Source organism: Triticum aestivum, chromosome 5A (genome assembly GCF_018294505.1).
Source record: "Triticum aestivum cultivar Chinese Spring chromosome 5A, IWGSC CS RefSeq v2.1, whole genome shotgun sequence".
In the NCBI taxonomy this organism is placed as follows: domain Eukaryota; kingdom Viridiplantae; phylum Streptophyta; class Magnoliopsida; order Poales; family Poaceae; genus Triticum; species Triticum aestivum.
In genome coordinates this window covers 158,601,767-158,627,458 of record NC_057806.1, presented here as the reverse complement: position 1 = coordinate 158,627,458, position 25,692 = coordinate 158,601,767, and positions in this window count along the sequence as shown.

Genomic DNA, 25,692 nt, shown 5'->3' with positions numbered 1-25,692 from the left:
TTTGATAATAAACATGTAATAGGTACTACCTCATCTAATTCCCATCCCACAATTTAATTAGATCCTAATCATGCAATGTGTGAGGATTGATCTAATGCAATAAAACTGGGTAGTAGAAAAGGTATGATCAAAGTGTGAACTTGCCTGCAATGTTGATGAAGATGATTCGCACTCAAAACTCTTGATAGATCTACTCGTCGCACTCCGGTCAATCTATCATAAGCAAGCAATAGTAACCACACATAAGCAATCACTCAAAAGATCAGAAAGAACAAGGAAGACGATTCGGAAAACATCAAAACCAAGCAAATAACTCTTGCAACATAAAACAATTTCTAACAGTACCAAAATTATGTGAATTTGGCCTTATTAGAATGTTTAGGTCAAGAGCTTCGATTTGCAAAAAGAATCAACTCAAACGGAGCTACGAAACTCAAGTTATGATCAAACGAAGTTTGAATTCAAATCTGATCTAGTTCAAATTTTAAACTTTTCAAAAACATGTTTAAGTTGTTTATCCGGATAGAGGAGATCATAACGAAGATGTGGGCGTTGGTTTCGTTGGATTTGGACTAACGAGTAAGAAGTTGTGCTTGTTTGAAGAACAGGGACTATTCTATAAATAAAGTATTCACATCCAGGTCCCTGGCCGAAAATCTAAAATAAAAAGAAAAAGAGAAACGCTACCGAACGAACGTTCGCTACAGAACGCTTAAGGGACGAAAATCGTTCGCTATCGATCTAAACGAACGAATGTTCGCTATTTAATAAAACCTAGAAAGAAAAACAACAGATCTAGTCTAGGGTTTTTTTAAGAAAAAAAACAAACTTAAAAGGAAAACCGGATCGGACCGGGTTCGAGGTTTTACCAGTTCGCGAAAAAAAAACCGCAACGGCGTTTCGGACCGGCAGTTCGGCGACGGCGGCTCTCCGGCGAGGCAGGGCGAGGCGCAGGGAGCGGCGAGGGGAGGCGGCGAGCGGCTGATGCGGCGGAGGGCGGCGCGGGCGGCGGCGAGCGGCGGCGCGGGCAGAGGCGAGCGGCGGTGAGGGACGACGCAGGCGAGGCAGCAGCAGTGGTGAGCTCCGGCGGCGTGATGCGGTGGCGGCGGCGCGAGATGCGGCACGGGGCGGCGTGGAGAGAGAGGCGGCGGCGGCCTATTTATTGGGGCGGGGCGGAGCGCCTTGGGCGAGGGGGCAGCGGTGCCCGACCTTGGCACGGACGCCGAGGTCGGTGGCGACAGTCGTGGCGGCGGCGGTCTCCTGCTTGAGTGGAGGGAGGCGGTGCGGCTGGGCTGGGCTTGGCCTGGCAGGGAGCTGGGCCAGCCCAGTCGGGGATTTTTTTTAAGAATTTTTTTTTCCAGACAAACAAAACAAATAAAAACAAAACAAATAAAAACATTATATAGGCATATACTATATCAAAATTTTCAGAAAAAGATTTTCTACAACATGAACATTTTCCTAGCATTAAATAAAATACACGCAAATTCTAATAATTCAAAGAGTGCTACTGGTCTATTAAAATCCAACAAAAAATCATTTTAAAAATACCAAAATGATTTCAAATTAATTTTTCTCCAATTTTCTATTGTAGGGAATCATGTTACCCTAATTTCCATATATTTTATTTTTGGAGAAACATAATTTGAATAAAACTCAAAAAACTCCAAATTGAAAATAAATTCAAAAGAACTTTGAATTTAGTTCCTTGAAACTCCCAACTCATATTTCATATAATTTGAAGAAGTCATTTTATCTTCTCTCATGAAAATCATTGAGTTGCTTAAAGTTTCTGAATTGGAAATATTTTCCAAATGAAATTCAAATATTTTCAAATACCCTTTCATTTAATTTAAATGGAAGAAGTCATATCATCTTCTCTCGAGGGTTTTGTATTTGAAAAGGATTTGAATTCATGGAGATCAGAAAGCAAATATGAAAGTTTGGGAAAGTCCTTTTATTCCCTCTCATTTAACTTTCAAAAGTTTCGAATTCACTCACTTTCAGACAATCAATCAAACAATAAGTCAAATCTATCTATTTATTATAACATTCCAAAATTTAGAATTTTGGGATGTTACAAACCTACCACCCTTAAAAGGAATCTCGTCCTCGAGATTCGGAGAGGCTAGAGAGAAAAAGGTTAGGTTCGGGGTCTCCTCAAAATCCATCGATCTTCACAGGGGTCTGGGGTGCTACCAGCCTTAGAAGCATGGTTACTGTTCCATTAAAACTCATATACTCCATCCTTATTCTTGACAGTGTCGGTCTTCTTAGATCTTCAGGTTAATTCCTTATCCGGGCTCTTCCGGTAGTGGCATAACCTTTTCCTCAATTTTTCTGTACTTTCATCCTGGTAAGGTTATTCCGAGACTGGGTCTTCTTAGCTGACTGGTCTGGCGCCAAAACTAAACAACTATCGATATCTCATGGTGGTCAACAATTTGTGGTTTCTCCTGCAGGAAATGGGTCTGGATGATCCTCACCGTATAACCTACGGTTGGCAAAGCTGCCTTGTACAAGGGAAAAACTACCTATACCATTCTAAGGTTTAAACAGGGTTTTGATCGTCGTCTCTCTACTATAGGCAAGTCACTCAGATTTACCATCCCATATAGCAAGGCGAATAATAAGAGTAAGTCGGTATGGTGATCAATCCATCCCGCACCCAAATCATTACCTCGTATACAGTTTAGCGAATCTCGCATTCTAACACTCGGTCATCCTCACAAGCATTGCAAAATTTCTCTTGTCGACGAACCAAGTTTGGATAAATCCATAGATTCTGCAAGCCAAACAACCATCTATCGTTCCTTCACAACTCTCAGGTTTTGCGTAACTCCTATAAGATCGTCTGTCGATAAGGGCATATCCAATTCCAGGGTTTTTCCTTCAGCAAGAGTGTGCTTGCTTCTTGGCAGGTCCTGGGGCCTGTGGGTTATGGCACACCTCATCACTTGTAGTCCTTGAACTTATCATCGGGCAACTTATCGTTATTCCAACTTCCAACTTCCTAGTATTCTTAAATCCATCCAATTGTACTGTCTTCCTTCCGTCTATTGGCACCAAACTAGGACATGATTACTCAGACTCATCATGGAATTTCCATTGATCCATATTTCCAACATCATACCTCCTTTATATCCAATAGTACCTCATCTCTTCATCCTCGTGGGGTATCCCTCATACCGAGATAAAAACTTATACTTATGAAGTCCATATTCCACTTTGTGGAACATCATTATCCTTTCCGCGGTCAAGCGTCCTTACAGGGGAATATTGGCCATCTCTGCATGGCACTTCTTCAACTGGGAAACGTGAAACACATCCTGAACTCCTGACAGTCCTTCGGATAACTCCAACTTGTAGGCCACTTCTCTCATACGCTCCAAAACTCGGTATGGTCCTACAAATCCCGGGGCTATCTTTACCTTAACTCCAACTCGTTTAACTCCTCGCAGAGGGGTCACACAAAGACATGCTCTGTCTTCAATTTCATAGTCTACCTCCTTGCGTTTTTGAGTCTGAATAACTCTTCTGCCTGGACTGAGCTACCTTCAGTCTATCTCAAATCAACTTAACATTCTTTTCTGATTCCCTAATCACATTTGGTCGAAACAACCGACGGTCTCCAACATCATCCCACATACTCTTGGGGCATCACACATATCGAGACAAAACTCGTATCCATTTTGTCCGAAATCCACTCAGTGGAGTATCCTTATCTTTTCCAGGGGTCAACGGTTCTTACAGGGTACTACCACCCTTAAAATGCTCCAATATTCCATAGACCATATTTCTCATATCCTCGAAAATGGTCAACATCTTTCCTCATAGAGTAACTCATAAAATCCAAATCAGTACCAACACTGCTATCTTTATTGATTCTCAATTATTACAATCTCCTGTTTTTCCATTACATGCCTCAACTCAACACCTCAATATAAAAAAAATGTTCTCACTTCTACTACTCCATTTCTTTTGTTGCAAACTCAACTATCTAGCACAAGTCTCCTTCTCCTTAGGGCATTCTCTGGCAAAGTGCCCTGCTTCATTACAACGAAAACATATTACTTCCGACAAGTCTCGAGGTTTTCTTTTTGGGCAACTGTTGAGGTAGTGCCCTGACTCCTTGCACCTGTAACAGATGATATGACTCAGGTCCTTCCTGGAATCCAATCGGTTTCTCTTCCTGGACTTTTCCATTCCAATCAGGGCTTCTATTTCCTGTGGGTCATACTCTATTTCCTCTGTCGGGAATTCTACTAGATCCCCATTCATACAATTTTGGGAGATGTGTCCTTCTTCTCCACATGAATAGCAAGCCTTGGTGCAGGGTTTAATTGGTTCTTCTTTGGGTGTGTCCTCCATCACAGCTTCTTCTAAAATTTCCATGAGGGCTCCTTTCATTTCTTCTTTCTTCTGCTGGATGGTTCGTTGTACCATGGGGTAAATGTGACACTGAGCAGGATAGTGGGTAGTCCCTTCACACAAGAAACAAGTAATTTGCCTAGTTGGGCATTCTTCAACTGGGTGACTTCCTTCACAATTAGGGCATTCATCCTTGTGTTCTTTATGGGTGTGTCCAATTTCTCCACAAATCTGGCATGCACAAGGTTTCTTCATATCCTTTCCATAAGGCTTCAACTTCTGGGAAACAAGCCGAGACTTTGGCAGAGTCAACTTAAATTCTTTCCAAGTGGTTACTCCTTGCCATCCATTGATGGTTTGGTACATCCTCCACCAAGTAGCAGCACCTCTTTCAAAGCACTGAAGAGCATGTTGGGTCATATTATTTCCAACTATAGGGTTGTTCTCCATATGATCCTCCATGTTCTGAATCCATCGGTCTGTCTCCAATTGACTCATTGGTCCCGTAAATACAAGCTCATCTTCATTCATCCTCTATTGAGTCCATGGGTTTTGGGGTGAGATAAGAGAGATAGAGAGGGATACACACAATACAAACAATGGTTTTTGAAAAGACAGATTTTATTTGTGGCTGTCAAAAAAAACATCAAACAAATGACAGCTCACAAACGTCGCATCTAACGTAGGTATATAACAGGGGTTTGGTCTTCTAAAGGTCAATAAATCTTCAACGTCACCACACTCTTCCAGTCTTGTTCATGCCTCCAATGGCTTCTTCTGATCATGCTTATCTTTCTCAAGTTCTTTTGCTAGATCAACTCTATTGACGTGAAGTCTCTCGTGATGTCCTTTAATATTCCTGAGTTGCATTCCAAACTTCTGGTTTCCACATCCTTCACATGAACCATGGTCATACTATCCTTCAGTTCCTGACAATTCTCCGGTATCTCGAGGTTGTAGCTCCTCCAGCTTGGCTACTCTCATCTTCAGGATCCTGAGTTCCTCATGAAATGCTCCTTGTCTAATACAGCTTCATGGAGCTCCACCTTAAACTTCTTGATGTACTACTCCAGATCTTGGTGATACACCAGCTAAGTTTAAAACTGCATCCTTTGCTGATAGATGCTCCATCAGCCTTCTACCATCCAATCCTTCCGAAGGAATGCATGCTTAGCTCAGCTCGGTGACCACAGTATCAATGGTAATGACATCACGGATAACCGTGTTTCTGCCCTTGTCATTGCCATGAGCTATCATTCCATAGTTGATATCTCCCGCCTTAGGGTTTTCTTGACAAAACTTTGAGTTCTCATGCTCCTTGTTTCAGTCTTTCTCCGATACACCATGATCACGATTATTGACGGCTTCCATAGTCTGAAAAGTTCCAATAGGGCAGCCTTCCTAGGTCATACAAATCTAGAAATTGTACAGGGCCTTCAATTTCTACTTGTCTTCGGTCTTCAACCGTTGTAGTTTCCATTGTTCAGATGCACGGAAAATACTCTTCATTCCGATGTGGTCTTAGTTGTCCAATATCTTGTACTTCTTGGAGTGGTCTCATCAGTCGAATCTTCGTGTGGTCAAAAGGGGAAAGGGGTATGGTCTCACTAAAGGGAATTTTTGAATAAGCTCAGAAGAGAAGAGAGGTAAAAGATCTTTTTGAAAGGGAAAGTTGTAGAGAAAAATCTTTGCTATGGGCTTGCCAGTTTCTAGGGTCACATCCTACAGTCAACATGTGCTCTGATACCATCTTGTAGCGGCCTGACCCGAATGGATCAAGTCTCTGTGCTTAAGTGTCATCCCTGGATCGGTATGCTGACACACACAGTACTCGAGGATTTATAGCAGAGGTAAATCACATGTAAAAGTAACGTAAATACTATTACCTCAAATCGAAAATAGCGGAAGTAACAAGGTTGTGGTTTCCCATCAACACCAACGGCAAAGTTGAGTGTAGAAATCATAACCCTAACGTACCACTTACTCGTCGTAAGATAATCCTGCAACATGAGACGTTGCAGCCACAGAGGGTCAGTACATTGAATGTACTGGCAAATTCACACCATAGAGAATGATGAATAAAGGCTATCACTACATGCATATTTGGCTGGTGGAAAATCTCTATGGTTATAAGGTTTTTGCGTAAAGCCAATTTTTCCCTACTACAAAGGAATAAATTTTATTTAACTATCATGGTGGTTGTTGAACATTGAGAATGGTTGACAGCATTCTCAATCCCAATTAAGTAACATCATTAAACCCAACAATATTCATTTAAAGTAACGTGATGAGATCAACAGGATAATCCAAGAACTAGATACTCAAGATGTCCATAACCGAGGACACGGCTAATCATGATTAGTTTATACACTCTGCAGAGGTTTGCGCACTTTTCCCCACAAGACTCGATCGCCTCCGTTGGATTTCTCGCACTACATGGTGTTTGAGAAACGGATGACCGAGACATAGTCTTTCAGAAGCGCTAGCACCTTACGATCGGGTAGACCATACCACCTACAACCCCTACATCTGCTAGTCTACCACTGTAAGAGTTCGCACAACTTAGTCAACTATGCCAGAGCCCATAATGGCTTGTGGCTGCACACGGAAGTTTCTAGTATGAATAATCTCATGATCCCATTGAGCCTGGGTGGCGGTCCAAAAGAAAAACAGGCAAGTCCTGGAAACCCCAGGTGCCTCAATCCACCCAGATGTGTGTTTAAGTTGCCACCTTAAATAAACCATTAATTATCAATCTCACATCTGTCATGGATTTCACTCACCCAATCCACGTCTACTAGCATAGCATGGCATAATAAGCAAACGTAGAAGTAACTCCCAAAGGTTTGATAATAAACAGGTAATAGGTACTACCTCATCTAATTCCCATCCCACAATTTAATTAGATCCTAATCATGCAATGTGTGAGGATTGATCTAATGCAATAAAACTGGGTAGTAGAAAAGGTATGATCAAAGTGTGAACTTGCCTGCAATGTTGATGAAGATGATTCGCACTCAAAACTCTTGATAGATCTACTCGTCACACTCCGGTCAATCTATCGTAAGCAAGCAATAGTAACCACACATAAGCAATCACTCAAAAGATCAGAAAGAACAAGGAAGACGATTCGGAAAACATCAAAACCAAGCAAATAACTCTTGCAACATAAAACAATTTCTAACAGTACCAAAATTATGTGAATTTGGCCTTATTAGAATGTTTAGGTCGAGAGCTTCGATTTGCAAGAAGAATCAACTCAAACGGAGCTACGAAACTCAAGTTATGATCAAACGAAGTTTGAATTCAAATCTGATCTAATTCAAATTTTAAACTTTTCAAAAACATGTTTAAGTTGTTTATCCGGATAGAGGAGATCATAACGAAGACGTGGGCGTTGGTTTCGTTGGATTTGGACTAACGAGTAAGAAGTTGTGCTTGTTTGAAGAACATGGACTATTCTATAAATAAAGTATTCACATCCAGGTCCCTGGCCGAAAATCTAAAATAAAAAGAAAAAGAGAAACGCTACCGAACGAACGTTCGCTACAGAACGCTTGAGGGACGAAAATCGTTCGCTATCGATCTAAACGAACGAATGTTCGCTATTTAATAAAACCTAGAAAGAAAAAAAAACAGATCTAGTCTAGGGTTTTTTAAGAAAAAAAAACAAACTTAAAAGGAAAACTGGATCGGACCGGGTTCGGGGTTTTACCAGTTCGCGAAAAAAAACCGCAACGGCGTTTCGGACCGGCAGTTCAGCGACGGCGGCTCTCTGGCGAGGCAGGGCGAGGCGCAGGGAGCGGCGAGGGGAGGCGGCGAGCGGCTAATGCGGCGGAGGGCGGCGCGGGCGGCGGCGAGCGGCGGCGCGGGCAGAGGCGAGCGGCGGTGAGGGACGATGCAGGCGAGGCAGCAGCAGCGGCGAGCTCCGGCGGCGTGATGCGGTGGCGGCGGCGCGAGATGCGGCGCGGGGCGGCGTGGAGAGAGAGGCGGCGGCGGCGGCCTATTTATTGGGGCGGGGCGGAGCGCCTTGGGCGAGGGGGCAGCGGTGCCCGACCTTGGCACGGACGCCGAGGTCGGTGGCGGCAGTCGTGGCGGCGGCGGTCTCCCGCTTGGGTGGAGGGAGGCGGTGCGGCTGGGCTGGGCTTGGCCTGGCAGGGAGCTGGGCCGGCCCAGTCGGGGATTTTTTTTAAGAAATTTTTTTTCCAGACAAACAAAACAAGTAAAAACAAAACAAATAAAAACATTATATAGGCATATACTATATCAAAATTTTCAGAAAAAGATTTTCTACAAGATGAACATTTTCCTAGCATTAAATAAAATACACACAAATTCTAATAATTCAAAGAATGCTACTGGTCTATTAAAGTCCAACAAAAAATCATTTTAAAAATACCAAAATGATTTCAAATTAATTTTTCTCCAATTTTCTGTTGTAGGGAATCATGTTACCCTAATTTCCATATATTTTATTTTTGGAGAAAAATAATTTGAATAAAACTCAAAAAATTCCAAATTGAAAATAAATTCAAAAGAACTTTGAATTTAGTTCTTTGAAACTCCCAACTCATATTTCATATAATTTGAAGAAGTCATTTTATCTTCTCTCATAAAAATCATTGAGTTGCTTAAAGTTTCTGAATTGGAAATATTTTCCAAATGAAATTCAAATATTTTCAAATACCCTTTCATTTAATTTAAATGGAAGAAGTCATATCATCTTCTCTCGAGGGTTTTGTATTTGAAAAGGATTTGAATTCATGGAGATCAGAAAGCAAATATGAAAGTTTGGGAAAGTCCTTTTATTCCCTCTCATTTAACTTTCAAAAGTTTCGAATTCACTCACTTTCAGACAATCAATCAAACAATAAGTCAAATCTATCTATTTCTTATAACATTCCAAAATTTAGAATAGAAAAATGATTTCAAATTTATTTTCTCCTAATTTTCCATTGAAGGGAATCATTTTACCCTTATTTCCATTCATTTATTTTTAGGAGAAAAATAATTTGAATTAAAACTATATAACTTCCAAGAGGATTTTGAATTTGAAATTTCAAACAACTTCAAAAGGAAAATGAGTTCCAAATAACTTTAAAGTGACTTCCAAATTATTTATTTGAAACTCCCAACTCTCTTTCTTCAGTTTTGAAGAAGTCATTTTATCTTCCCTCATGAACTCATTGAGTTGCTTAAAGTTTCTAGGTTTGAAATATTTCAAATGGAATTCAAATCATTTTCAAACCCCTTTTCATTTCTTTAAATGTAAGAAGTCATGTTATCTTCACTCTAGGATCTTGTGATGAAATGAATTTGAATTCTTCGAGATCAAAATGCAAGATGAAAGTTTTGGGAAAGTGCTTTTATTCCCTCTCATTCAACTTTCAAAAAGTTTCAATTTCCACTCAGTTTCACACAATCAATCACACAAAAATCAAACAAGCAATCACAATTATTTATTTAATATAACATTCCAAAATTTAGAATTTTGGGATGTTACAAACTACCACCCTTAAAATGAATCTCGTCCTCGAGATTCGGAGAGGCTAGAAAGAAGGTTAGGTTTGGGGGGTCTCCTTGAAAATCCATTCATCAACACATGGTATGGGGTGCTACCACCCTTAGAATCATGGTTACGGTTCCGACAAAACTCATGTATTCCGTCCTTTGCGTTGACGGTGTCGGTCTTCTCATATTCTCCAAGATAACTCCTTCACTTTTGCTCTTCCGGTAAGGGCATGGCCTTTTCCACAAAATCTTGAGTCCTTGCATCAAATAAGGTCCTTTCGAGTCTGGGTCTTCTTAGCTGTCAGGCTGTCGCCAATGCTAAACAACCACGAAATCTCATGGTGGTCAACAAATTCTGGTTCCTCCTGCAGGAAATGGGTCTGGGTTGAATCTCACCGTAGAACCTATGATTGGCAACGATTGCTTGTAAAGGGTTCCGTCGTCCTACCATTCTATGGTTGTATGGCTTATCGCGTCGACACTCTTCAAAGGATTTCAAGTCTCTCTGGTTTTCCCATCAACATATGATAGCTCATGATAGAAGTCTCCGGTATGGGGGCCAATCCATCCCATACTTGAATCATTACCACATACGCAGATAGTGAATCACGTATTCTAACACTTGGGCATCCTCACAAGCATTGCAGAACTTCTCTTCTCCACGAACTGGGTTCGGGTAAATCCATTTGTTCTGCAAGCCAAACAAAATCTCTATCGCTTCTTCACAACTCTCGGGTTTACGTAACCTCCTATGGAACGTCTACTGATGACATCACAACTTCCTTCAGAATTCTTTTCTTCAACAAGATTGTGCTTGTTTCCTTATCAAATCCTGGGTCCTGTGGGTTATGAGCCCACTTAAAACTTGTATGTCCTTAACTCATCCTTGGAGTTACTATTGCTCCATATTCCAACATTACATCTCCTTTAAATCCAATAGTACTTTATTACTTCATACTCTTGGGGAAACCATCATAACTAAAACCAAACTCCAACTCATTTGTCCAAACTCCACTCTATAGAATACATTTTCTTTTCCATTGTTCAAGTGTTCACACAGACAAGTATCGCCAAAAAATGCACTGGTTCATCCATAATTCTCTTCATATCAAATCCTTTATTACACCCTTAACCACTAATCCAAACTCAAATTTCAAAAGTACTTTATTACAAAAGTTGCCATCCACATAGTTTGGTATGGTCAAGCATTACTTCCATCTTTATTCATTTACCCTTCTTGAAGATACTTCAGTCCCACTAGAATTATACGACATGATCCTTCAAATCATTGATGTTTTGCTTCATCGTGGTGGCCATGAGCTTCATATCCATCATCTCTGCATGGACCTCCCTTAGGTATTCCTGAGTGTGACGGAGTCTTGCTTCTAGTATTTCTCCAATCTAACGTATGGCTTCCATAGCAGCTTCACGAACAGAATCAAAGAATGTTGCTCTTGGCACTCGAGAAATGAAAAAGTATTGTCCCATAGTCTTTGGGAAAACTCCCTTCACACGGTGGAGGTGTACCTCCACATACCAGAGTTCAACTCCCTTCTCCATGAAAGGATAACCCTTGTAAACTACATATCCTTCAAGATGAATATGCTTCATCATGTCCCTCAAGATCTTCGGGTAATCCTGATCACTGGTCAGGGTCATGATCGTTTCCGGGCCCTTCAGAAAAGACTCGTAAAGGGTTGTCATCTACAGGCATAAGATAGAAGGGGTACTCAGGATACTGTATGTATTTCCTTGGGTGAAATGTGGTTGTTTTTCTGGGAAAAGTTGGGGTCAACTTGTCCATGGGTTCGAGGTTTTAGTCTGGGTGAGATAATGAGAGAGGCATTCACAATCAACAACAACTCATTTCACATGAGATTCCAACACCTCAACTTTTATTGCTTCACGAGCTATTACAATTTCCATTTCATAACTCAACTCAACATCCCCAACGAAAATAAAAGTGTGTTCCACGACGAAAATAAAAGTGTGTTCCACATTTATTACATGCTTTATTCCAATATCATGATCCCAACTACTCAGCCCAAGCTTTCCTCGAGTCTGAACATTCTCTGGCAAAATGTCCTACTCCTTTGCAGCGTAAACAAATGACTTCAGACAAATCCAGGGGATTCCTGGTGGTTATCTTGGCTCCTTGGGTTCTTGGCTTCCTTGTTGGGCATTTGCTAGCATAATGACCTAAATCCTTACACCTGTAACAAGTGATATGAATCAGGTCCTTTTCTACAGAAACCGGGTTGTTCTAGGGACACGTGCGCTTTCTCTTCCTGGACTTTTTTTGTTACGATCAATTCTTCTATCTCATGTGGATCAAACTCCACTTCTTCTATCAGGAAGTCTCCCAGATACTCTTGGTTTTCCTTCATGCAATATTATGAAAAATGTCCTTCTCCACATGAATAGCAGGCATTGGAGTAAAGTCTTGTTAGGCCTTGTCCATCAGGGTTGTCAACATCTTCCTTCATCACATGTTCTTTTAAACTTTCCCTGAGGGCTTCTTTCATTGCTCCCTTCTGCTGCTTGCTAATTTCTTGTACCTTGGGATAAATATGACATTGGGCAGGGTAGTGCGTAGTTCCTTCACACAAGAAACAAGTAACCTGCCTAGTTGGGCATTCTTGAGCTCGGTGATTTCCTTCACAATGAGGGCATCCATCCTTGTGTTCCTCATGGGTATGTCCTATCTCACCACAAATCTTTTATGCACAAGGTTTCTTCATTTTATTGCCATAGGGCTTCTGAATAAGACGAGACCTCAGTAGAGTCATCTTGAATTCCTCCCAAATTTTTGCTCCGTTACATCCTTGTATGGCCTGATGCATTTTCCACCAGGTTGCAACACTTTTTGTAAAGTACTGAAGAGTGTATTGAACCTCATACTTCCTTGCAACTAAATTGCTCCTGAAGTGATTCTCCATGCTTTGAATCCATAGTTCTGCCTCAAACTGAGTGATCGCTTTAGAGAATGCAAGTCCATCTTCATTCATCATCTATTGGGTCCAAGGGTTTCAGGAGTAGATAAGAGGGATAGAGAGATACACACAATATAGTTTTGAAAATAAGTTTTATTTTTGGTTGTCAGGAAAAACATAAAACAATGACAACTCATAAACATCGCATCTAACGTAAGTATACAACAGGGGTTTGGTCCTCTAAAGTTCATATAAATCTTGGAATTCGTCAGTGTCTTCAAATTCTTCAATTCTTTAGAGGCTTCGTCTGTTGTAGCTTCAATTCTTCTAGTGTATGGTGAAGTCTGATACCTTGTCCTTCTCGGAGTGGTCTCATCAGTTGATCCTCTGTGTGGTCCAAGGGAAAAGTGGTATTGGCTGACTATTTGAGGTAAAAGAAAAGATTTGATAAATCTCGGAAAAGAAGAGATGTAAAAGATCTTTTTGAAAATAAAGTTTTAGACAAATCCTTTCCTAAGGGCTTTCCAGTTTCTAGGTTACGTCCTACAGTCAACATGTGCTCTGATACCATCTTTGTAGCGACTCGACCTCAAATAGTCAAGCCTCTGTGTATCCATGCCATCCCTGGATCGGTATGCTAGCACACACAGTACATCAATGTATATATCAAAGTGCAATCACATGTATAAATAACGTAAAACTGATAGATACCTAAGTCTCAGCGGAAACAAACACAAGGGTGTGGAGTCCATCAACGCCAATGGCAAGTTGAGTGTAGACCGTAACCCTACAACGTAACTTCTACTCGTCATAGAAAATTCCTGCAACATAAGATGTTGTAGCCCTGTAGGTCAGTACATTGAATGTATTGGAAAGCCACATCATAAGAATAATGAACCTATTGTACATGCAATTTGGCTGGTGGAAAGCTCTAAGTTTAGTTTTTGCATAAAGCTAGTTTTTTCCCTAGAATAAAAGATATTATTCCACCACTACTGTATAGCATATGATGAGTTGGTAAACCCAACTTAATCCATTCCCAAAGTTTCATTTAAAACCCAACTGTTTAATTAAGAGTGATGAGATCTCCCAGCATTTCCACTACTAGATGCTCAAGTTGTCCGTAACCGCGGACACGGCTAATCGATTAGGTTTTAACACTCTGCAGAGGTTTGCGCACTTTTCCCCACAAGACTCGATCGCCACCCTTGAAGTTCTCGCACTGCCTGGCATTTGAGAACAGGATGACCGAGACATAGTCTTTCGAAAATGTTCCCCCTTAACCCACGGATAGGCCGGTACACCTACATCATTCTACATCTGCTAGCCCATCCCGGAAGGGGTCACACTAACTACTCAACTAAGCCAGAGCCCATATTGGCTTGTGGCTGCACACGTAAGCTTCTAGACATGAGAATATGATTGATCTCTTTGAGCCTGGGCGGCCGACCACTAGTGGTGCACCACCATGGATGCATGCTCCCACTGTACTTCACCACCATTCAAACCAAATACCGCCCAGGTAGTTGATTTACAAGTCTTGGTCCTGATTACTACTTTGTCACTCATCTCTCACAATGAACACTTCCCAATCCACGTCTACATTGGCGAGGCAAAATTAAACTTACGCGATGGTGACAAAAGTATATGGTTCAAAACTACCTCAATGAACGACTAGGTAACGGCATAGCCATCTGGCAACAATAAATCGTATCGTGCAATCCTACCACAAAAGGACTAAGTGCATAATATAAAACATAGGTAATTGGAAGAATGGTCAAATGTGAACTTGCCTGGTAATAGTTGATGAAGATTATATCACTCTCAGAAATTTACTTAATAGAACTATTCATCACTCTCCAATGAAAATCTATAAAGTCAACATTGCATTCGCATAAGCAATCATTTCAGATAACCACGAAGAACATGGAAAGCAAAAAGTCTTGGAAAAACCAAATGAACATACAACACACTTAACTAGCATGGAAATTTCCTAAGTACAAAACAACCTGTGACATAGGGTGCAAAGATGTGATGTGTACTAAAGTGCATACATGGCATAATAGTAAAACTATCATGGACAGATCCTAATGTGTGAAAAATATCGTGAGATAGGTCCAAGTGATAGGGTTTGGCAACGGTGACACGGTGCAAAAAGAATCACATCAATCGGAGCTACGGTTTAGGAGATATGGCCATTTGAATTTCGAATACAAATCTGAATAAAGTTCAAATTTGAATTTGGAAAAAGTTTACAAACATGATGCTACTAGATAGATCTAATCAATACGAAGAATTTGCCGCTGGTTTCATCGAATTTGGGCCTACGAGTAAAAAGTTGCGGCTATTTTAAGTTTAGGGACTAATCTGCTAATTACAGGGACTAAACAGTGAAGAAAACTATCACAAACAAGTCCCTGGCCACGTGGCGCACTGTGAGAGGCCAGACAGTGTTCACTACGGCAGCTATACGGTGAACAACCACTAAATAATAAAAACAACTACCGCGGTTAAATAAAAAGAAACCGGAGACCGGTTTTTCACTAAAACCGCACGGTTTAATAAAACCGAGATTAACCGGTTTAATTTGAAAAAAAACTAATAGAACGAGGGGAAGAAAGCAGGCGGCTCACAGCGGGCGACGACGATGAACGGAAGATAGCGGCGCTAGCGTCGGGCGGTGACGGGGCGGCGGCCTCCGGCGGGTTCCGGCGGCGGCGAAGTGGATGGAGGGGTGCGGCGTGGCGCAGGCGACCGAATGGTGGTGATGGCGGGCATCGGCGTGCACCGGACGGGGCGGAGGGAGGCGGCGGAGCTCCGGTGCTCCGGCGAGGACGCAGGTCGTCGGGGCGGCATCTCCGGCGAACCTAGGGGCAAAGCAAGATGTCAACGAGGTGCGGTAGATCGAGAGAATGAGATTGACAGAGAGAGTTGAGGCGGGGGTGGTCTACGGGAGACAAAAACGACGCCGAGGTCCTTCGGCTCCGGCGAGATCCAACCGACGAAGGCGGTGGCTGTGATGAGCGAGGGGGCGAGCGAATTGGCAGAACAGAGAGAGGGGGTCTTGGGGGTTTTATAGGCGCGGTCAGGAGCTCGGGGAGCGAGGGATAAGGCTTATCCCGTGGGCAATGGTGCCGGTGGTTGCGGGAGCACGAGCGCGTGCTCTATCCCGAGTGAAGCGAGCGAGAGGCTGGGGACAATGGGCGCGGGGAGTCGGCGAAACATTGATCCAGCCGCCGCAGAGTCCAGAACCACCAGATCCAATATAGACACCATCTCGGATGGGGTTCACCACCTCCATTGGTGCCTCTCCGATGATGCATGGGTAGTTCTTTGTAAACCTTCGACTCTGTAGTTAGTAGCTAGATCGCTTCCTCTCTCTCTCTAGATTCTCAATACAATGGTCTCTTGGAGATCCATATGATGTAACTCTTTTGCGGTGTGATTGTTGGGATCCGATCAACTTTGAGTTTATGATCAGATCTATCTCTTTTTATATCCATGAAAGTATTTGAGTTTCTTTGATCTCTTTTATGCATGATTGCTTATAGCCTCGTATTTCTTCTCCGATATTTGGGTTTTGTTTGGCCAAATTGATCTATTTATCTTGCAATGGGAAGAGGTGCTTTGTAGTGGGTTCGATCTTACGGTGCTTGATCCCAGTGACAGAAGGGGAACCGACACGTATGTATCGTTGCTACTAAGGATAAAATGATGGGGTCTATCTCTACATAGATAGATCTTGTCTACATCATGTCATCGTTCTTATTGCATTACTCCATTTCTCCATGAACTTAATACACTAGATGCATGCTGGATAGCGGTCGATGTGTGGAGTAATAGTAGTAGATGCAGGCAGGAGTCGGTCTACTAATCTTGGACGTGATGCCTATGTAATGATCATTGCCTGGATATCGTCATGAGTATTTGAAGTTCTATCAATTGCCCAACAACAATTTGTTCACCCGTCGTTGGCTATTTTTCTCGAGAGAACCCACTAGTGAAACATATGACCCCCGGGTCTCTTTCTCATATTATTTGTCTTTCGATACTTTTATTTGCTTTTATTTTCAGATCTATTAATCCAAAAACCCAAAAATACTTTGCTGCACTTTATTTTATTTGCGATCTATTTATTCAATCTATTACAACTTTCTCCTGTCACACACCAATTTCTGGCACCGTTACCCGAAAGGGATTGACAACCCCTTTAACACGTCGGGTTGCGAGGATTTGTTATATGTGTGCAGGGGCTGTTTACGTTGTGTTGCTTGGTTCTCCTACTAGTTTGATAACCTTGGTTTCATATGTGAGGGAAATACCTGCCGCTGTTGTGCTGCATCATCCCTTCCTCTTTGGGGAAATACCGACGTAGCTTCAAGCGACATCAAAAGGAATTTCTGGCTCCATTGCCAGGGAGGATCTTCAACATATACCAGGTTCCTAATCACAAATCTCATCTCCTCACAGTATACATTATTTTCCATTTTCCTCTCGTTTTCCTCTCCCCACTTCATAAAAATTTGCCGTTTTATTCGCCCCTCTTTTCCGTTCGCCGTTTTCTTGCCGGATCTGTTTTTTTGTGTGCAACCTTGTTTGCCATTATTATCATTATGGATAGTTCTTCCTCTATTTCTTGCACTCCCAAGAACGAGGTTCTCAACTTTAAACAAAGGGGAGGAGAAAATTTAAAAGATGCTTGGTATAGGATTTGCAATGCTCATAATAGATCTACCGTAAGCAATCCACCGTTGTTCTTCTTCGTTGTTTTTATGTTGGCATCACCACTTGGTATAGATTCGTCCTAGATACGATTACCGGTGGAAATTTCTTGATGTGTCCTTCTCTTGATGCTTTTAATGCTACGGGAAATTTAGTGGGCTCACCACCCTCATGATTAATGAAACAACCTTGACTCTTGAGCATGTTATGGAAAGACTAGATGCTATTGAAAAGAAAATGCTCACTGAAGATCATATGGAAATTATAGATAAAAAGATGCATAATTTTGCCACCAATATTGGGTCAAAAGTGGGAGATATTCTTAAGTTATTAAGGGAAAAGGGTACCATAATCCATGAAAGAACAGAAGAAATCTCGTCTTAGATCGATAAATTAGAAGAATTTTTTAGTAATCTAAGCATGGCTTTCGCTTCCACTAGAACTATCGAAAAAAACTCCCATAAAGATTGGTAATGCTACCAAGAGCAAGGGTGCAACCTCTAGTAATAGTAATAAAGAAGATCTTAAGATGATTGATATTCACCCGGATTTTGTTAAAGTGATAAGAGATCCTTTTTACAAGAATGAAATCTTTGGATTTATTCCTAGAAGTGTTGTTATTGAAAATATTTATGCTAAATCTTTGAAGGATTCTAAGTGTTTGATTGAAGAGTTGGACAAAGATGACAAAACTTAGATCGTTGCTTTATGCCTAGCTAAGGGCATAAAACTATAACGCTTGTTGGGAGGCAACCCAATGAATAAAATTTATTTTTGTTTTTGCTTCCTGTTTTTGTCTGTTAGCATAATTATGCTACTGTTACGATTGTGTTTTTATGTTTTAGTTAGTGTTTGTGCCAAGTAAATCCTTTAGGATCTTCTTGGGTGATAGTTGTTTGATCTTGCTGAAAAAATAGAAACTTTTGTGCTCACGAAAATAATTCTCGTTTTTAACTAGAGAGCGATAAAATACCCATTCGACTTGCAATAGATAAATATAAAAATTTCTCAGGCCGTCCTAATTTTTCAGAATTTTTGGAGTTATAGAAGTATTGGAAATAGTCATTTTGCTACAGACTGTTCTGTTTTGACAGATTCTATTTTCTTTGTGTTGTGTGCTTATTTTGATGGCTCTATGGTTTTATTTGATTAGTTTTTTCCATAAAAAAGTTGGAATACAGTAGATATAACGCAAGAACAAAATATGAATTGGTTTGATACAACACTTATAGTAGTCATTTATTTTCTTATACTAACGGATCTTATGAAGGTTTTGTTGAGTTTTCTGTGATTGAAGTTTTCAAGTTATGAGTTATCTTATGAGGGATGAATTAATAAGGAGTAGAAGAGCCTAAGCTTTGGGATGCCCCGGCATCCCAAGCTACTATCCAAAAATGAGCAACCAACTAAGCTTGGGGATGCCCCCGAGTGGCATCCCCTCTTTCTTCTAACGACCATCGGTATTTCACTCGAAGCTATATTTTTATTCGTCACATACTATGTGTTTTGATTGGAGCTTCTTGTATGATATGAGTCTTTGCTTGTTTTATTTTGTGTAAGTCTTGATCCCTTGCTGGACACACCTATTTGAGAGAGCCAAAATTATGTCATGACTTGTTAGAATTGCTCTCTTTGTTTCACTTAAATTTTTATGAGCTATGGACTTGCTCTAGTGCTTCACTTACATATTTTTGAGAACGGTGTGCTTTAGTATTTTTGAAGAAATGCTCTCTTGCTTCACTTAGATTTATTTGAGAGTTAGTAAAATTTTCAAGAAATTCTCTCTTGCTTCACTTAAATTAATTTGAGAGAAAGAAATATTATGCTCATGATCTTCACTTATATTTGTTTGAGCTTATGAAAAGCAACACATGAAAATTAGTCCCAAAGTGATAGATATCCAAGAAGGATATAATAAAAACTTTCATGAAGATCATTGGACAAAATAAACTTGATTCTTAGTAATAGTTTTGAGATACGATGATGTGATATGTGAGTCATCTTGATGAGTAATTATGCTTTAGTAAGAATAGTGGTGTTAAGGTTTGTGATTCCCTATGCAAGCATGAAAGTCAATAGTTATGCAATGAAATTATATCCTACTTGTGGTGCATTATTCGGTGTTAGTTATGCTTAATGCTCGCTTATGAGATTATTCGTTTCTTGGTTGGTCCTTCTCAATCTTTTGCTAGCCTTCATTTTGCACTAAGTATGATCACTACTTGTGCATCCAAAAACCTTTAAACTAGTTTTGCCACATGAGTCCACTATATCTACCGATATGCGGTATTCTTTTGCCGTTCTAAGCAAATTTGCATGTGCCATCTCTAATTTTCAAAAATAAACTTCTCTTTTGTGTGTTCGTTTCGCTCGCGGAGTGGTGAGGGGTGGCTAATATTTTCCATGCTAGATGTGTTATTCTCAAGATGAGTGTTTATTCACTTGTCATTGCACGAGAGTAAGGCAAAGGTATTAGGGATGCCCCATCCCGAAATGAAAAAAAAGAATTTACTTTATGTGATCAAATAATAAATTCCTTGGGAAGTGTTGGTATGGAGGGCCCTCGTGGATATAGTTAGCCATGGAAAATGAAAGTATGGTGGAAAAAGGAATAAACTTTATTTTTTGTTTGGGAAACGCCTATGATATATCTAGCATGGAAAGTGTTGGGAAATCTAAGTCGTTTTTGTTGGTGGAATGGATACACCTCCCAAAATGTTTTTATCTCTAAGTTTTTTGCTTTCAGCTCTGGCACCTCTACAAATCCCTACTTCCCTCTGCGAAGGGACTTTCTTTTACTTTATGCAATTTTTTTTTTTGAATTTGAGTCTCCATCTTGTCTTATAAAAGCACCAACTAGGAGGCAATATGATTGTAATTGAGTATTGGGTGTAGCTAATATGCGAGTGTGTTTCATGAATGGATCAATGGTTGAGCATGATGGGCTAGGGATATCTTATTTTAGCATTGATACTTTGAAAGACATGGTTGCTTGTTGATATGCTTGAGTATTTAAATTATCATGTCAAAACTAGACTATTTCCTAGAACAATATAAAAGTCCAAATGTCCATGCTATAAAGAAAGAAATATGATATGACATGTTAGGCATCATTCCACATCAAAAATTCTGTTTTTATCACTTCCCTACTCGAGGACGAGTAGGAGTTAAGCTTGGGGATGCTGATATGTCTCCAACGTATCTATAATTTTTGATTGTTCCATGCTGTTATATTATCAATCTTGGATGTTTTATAATCAGTTTATATCATTTTTTTGGTACAAACCTATTGACATAGTGCCAAGTGCGAGTTGCTATTTTCCATGTTTTTTACATCGCAGAAAATCAATATCAAACTGACTCCAAATGCCGTGAAACTTTATGGAGAATTTTTATGGGCCATAAGGAACACAACGGGCCCTGGCTGCACCTGGGGGTGCCTCGAGGGGAGCACAACCCACCTGGGCGCGCCCTGGTGGGTTGTGCCCACCTTGGGTGCTCCCCGGACCGCCTCTTTGCTCTATAAATACCCCAATATTGCCAAAACCCTAGGGGAGTCGATGAAATATTGATCCAACCGCTGCAGTGTCTAGAACCACCAGATCCAATCTAGACACCATCTCGGAAGGGGTTCACCACCTCCATTGGTGCCTCTCCGATGATGCGTGAGTAGTTCTTTGTAGACCTTCGGGTCCGTAGTTAGTAGCTAGATGGCTTCCTCTCTCTCTTGATTCTCAATGCAATGGTCTCTTGGAGATCCATATGATGTAACTCTTTTGCGGTGTGTTTGTTGGGATCCGGTGAACTTTGAGTTTATGATTAGATATATCTCTTTTTATATCCATGAAAGTATTTGAGTGTCTTTGATCTCTTTTATGCATGATTTCTTATAGCCTCGTATTTCTTCTCTGATATTTGGGTTTTGTTTGGCCAACTTGATTTAATTATCTTACAACGGGAAGAGGTGCTTTGTAGTGGGTTCGATCTTATGGTGCTTGATCCTAGTGACAGAAGGGGAATCGGCAGGTATGTATCATTGCTACTAAGAGCACTTTCCTTTATATAAGACTTTGTCTAGGATTGTCCTTTGCTACAAAAAGGATTGGGCCACCTTGCTGCACCTTGTTTACTTTTGTTACTTGTTACCCATTACGAATTACCTTGTCACAAAACTATCTGTTACCGATAATTTCAGTGCTTGCAGAGAATACCTTACTGAAAACTGCTTGTCATTTCCTTCTGCTCCTTGTTGGGTTCGACACTCTTACTTATCAAAAGGACTACGATAGATCCCCTATACTTGTGGGTCATCACTGTTGTGTTGCATCATCCCTTCCTCTTTGGGGAAATACCAACGTAGCTTCAAGCGACATCAGTGACATCCGAAGTACCACTCAATGACATTATAAACAACATGGATGCCACCGGCCACATAGCTAAATGGGCCATTGAGCTCTTGCCATTTGAAATAACATACAAGCCACGCTGAGCTATTAAATCTCTGGTGTTGACTGATTTCGTCGCTGAGTGGACGGAAGCCGAGCTCCCTAAAGAGTACAGTTCATACTCCAACTGGATCATGTACTTCGACGACTCTAAAATGCTAGCCGGACTGGGGGCTGGTGTCATCTTGACATCCCCTACAGGGGACACAGTCCGCTACGTGCTGCAAATCATGTATACGGACTCCAATAATGCAACCGAATACGAGGCACTTCTACATGGTCTCCGAATAGCTGTCTCCATGGGCATACAACGCCTAGAGGTACACAGTGATTCAAGCCTCACAGTATCCTACACAAATGGAGAGTTTGATGCAAAAGATCTAAAAATGGCGGCGTATCAAAACGCCGTATTAAAAATATCAGCTCGATTCGAGGGGCTCGAGTTTCATCATGTTGCTCGAGACAGTAACCAGGCAGTGACATCCTTGCTCGAATGGGTGCCAAGCGCGATCCCATCCCGCCCAATACCTTTGTGGAAAGGCTCTTCAAGCCATCCGTGGTGTGGCAGGACGAGAGTGGAAACACTAGTCCGGACCTGATCATGCCCCCAGTAGCCGAACACAATACGGATATCATCAGGGGTTTGGTACTGAAATAACACCCTCTGCCCATGAAATCATGGCCGTTATTGCTCCATGGACCGAGCCCTTCCTGGCCTACCTTAATAGGCAGGAAATTCCAGATGATCAAAATGAGGCTCGTCGCATAGTTCGATGTTCTAAAGCCTATAAAGTTCACAAAGGTGAACTGTACAAGAAAAGCACTACTGGAGTCCTCCATAGGTGCATCTCTGAAGAGGAAGGATGACAACTATTGGCTGAAATACATGTTGGTCTAGGTGGCCATCATGTTGTAGATCGGGCCCTCATAAGCAAGGCCTTCCGGATAGGTTTCTTCTGGCCAATGGCCCGAGCAGACGCACAAGCCCTTGTGCAACGCTACGTGGGATGCAAGCTTTTCACTAATCAAAGTCATATGCCTCCCACTGCCTTAAGAACAATCCCCATCACTTGTCCTTTCGAGGTCTAGTGGCTAGATATGGCTGGATCTCTTAAAGGGGGAAGCCACAAGAAGAAATATTTACTGGTTATGGTGGATAAATTCACTAAGTGGATAGAGGCCAAACCCGTAAAAACAGTTGAAGCAGGGCCTGTGATCGACTTTATTTCCGGCATGGTACACCGTTATGGTGGCCCGCACAGCATCATCACTGATAATGGCTCCAATTTCACAGCCGAGGAGGTGAAAAACTGGTGTGCCAACTTGGGCATTAAACTTGACTATGCATCCGTCTACCACCCTCAAACAAACGGTCAGGTTGAACAGGCTAATGGCCTAATAATGAGGGGCATTAAACCCAGACTGGTGCGCTCCCTACGGAGTCAGATAAGAACTGGGTTGAGTAACTTGATTCCGTGCTCTGGGGGCCATGGACTATGCCCAATCGAACGACCGGATACACACCTTTTTCATGGTGTATGGCGCAGAAGCTGTCTTCCCCTGCGCCATTATTCATGACTCACCTGGAGTGTGCATGTATGAAGAGAGAGAAGCCGAGCTCGATCAGTAGGATGACCTAGACGGCCTTGAAGAGGAGCATGACATTGCACAAGCCCATTCCTCATTTTATCAACAACAGGCTAGGCGATACCAAAGCAGAGAAGTACGAGCCAAGACTTATAACATCGGCGAACTTGTTTTGCGCCTCCCAGAGAAGAAGAAGGATAATCCCAAACCAAAATGGGAGGGCCCCTTCATCATAGGTGAAGTTCTCAGAGGAGGAGCCTATCGCCTTCGTAATGCATCGGATAATCGCCTTGAGCCGAATCCATGTAACGCTGCTCGGCTCCGACGATTCTACGGATAGTTTGGCCGCATCCCTTTTATTTTTCTAGTTTCCTTTTTCTCCTCTTCTTTTTGGTTCCTCCTTTTTATACATCCCAGGGTATGTTCGGATCTGCCAAACTGTTAGGGGTACACATCTTTAAATGTATACACTGCACGATGACCGGGGGCTTCTTTTACGAAGCTTATTACCAAAAGCTTGTGGCTTACATTGTCTATGTCGTTTGTTATATACACCTCTATGACTTAAGCTTTTGCCAAACTGGGTTGCCTCGCTCCTGTGTTTATACCCTATGTTCCTGATTGTTCGGCTAGGGTGTAAAGGGAGCACCTCTGCGATTGCTACAACCGGGTAATCCGGACCTGTACCTCAGACGAGTGAAGACGAAAGCTAGCGTTCTTAAGAGAATAATTGGTGATCAAGAAATGATAGATTCCTTACGTTTTTTATGATTCTCCTCAAAACAATACGGGATAGGCTCCCCTGTAATTTGGATCAAAGCCTAGGCACGCATAATTCAGCATGCCAACCCAAGGAAAGGAACCCCTAACAGAACTATTTTCCTTGGAAGATGTTTCTTACGTTAAATAAGTAATATAACATAACTCCAAGAACAAATTTTTGTCTATTCGAGCAATATGACTGGATTGCCTGGTTTCCGGACATAATGAATGTTTTTTACATTCCAACATGGTATCCGGAAACACTCCACATTCTTGGTTCAGAGGTTGAAGCCGAAGGCCTGCGGTGACAAATTTTGCTATGTTCGGTTGGAGATATGTTCGATGATAACAGTACATTGATACATTGAATTGGACGCCTACTCTTTGTCTATACCATCTATAAGACTGTCTAAACTACAGTCTTCTTGCAAATATTTCGCAGCTATCATCACTTGGTCATATACCAAGTTCACAGGAATCTCTTTCCATCTGGCCCCTTCGGTCCTACCCGGGCCATATGATTTGGATCGAGTCCAGTGTAGCGCGTTTTCACCATCGCCCACGCCTCTCGTGCACCTTCCCGGCATGCGAACACCTTCCATAGCTCGAAACAACGCTGGGCACCTTTAACAGGTTCGCCAACCCCTCCATACTTTCTGGAGGGGCATCAGATGGCCATAGGGCCTTAGCCATACTTCTCATAGCTTTCCAGGCGCACTCATGCACCATGGACAACTCCTTAAGCACGTCGCCTTGAAATCTGGATACTTCCTCTTCAGGCCAATTGGTTAATAGACCTGCAACAAAAGAGTCGTGACAATCAGAATTATGGGATACTATGCGTCCTTTGGATGGTTCAAAAGATCATACCGAATATGCCGCCTTTCAACTTCTTATTCTCTTTTTGCATGACCGATAACTAAGCCTTTAAGCTCTTTATCTCTTCGACCTGCTTATCCTTCTCCTCAAGCTTGTTCTTCTGATCAGTGGTCATTATGGCTTTTTTCATCTCCGCAAGCTCTGTGGTGGCGGCATTCAGCTTTTTCTGATTTGTTTTCAGCTCCTGGGATAGTGCGTTGTTTCTCACCCTGAGAACCTGCAGGTCATAACAATCCTTTAATCGGTTGGCCTAACCACTTCAAGTCTTGGGGGCTACTAGCATATATCTATTAAATTTACACAAACTATTACCTGCATATCCTTTAAAAATAGTTAAGTAACTCCAACAATCCATCCCGGAGAGCTCGGATATATGCGTCCACAGAACTAAGGGCGGTGAATTCTTGTTTAGTAAAAACTGGAGCGCATGGCCTCTTTTAGTCGATGGTGAGTCATCATGCTCTCCACCTTGGAATTTGTGA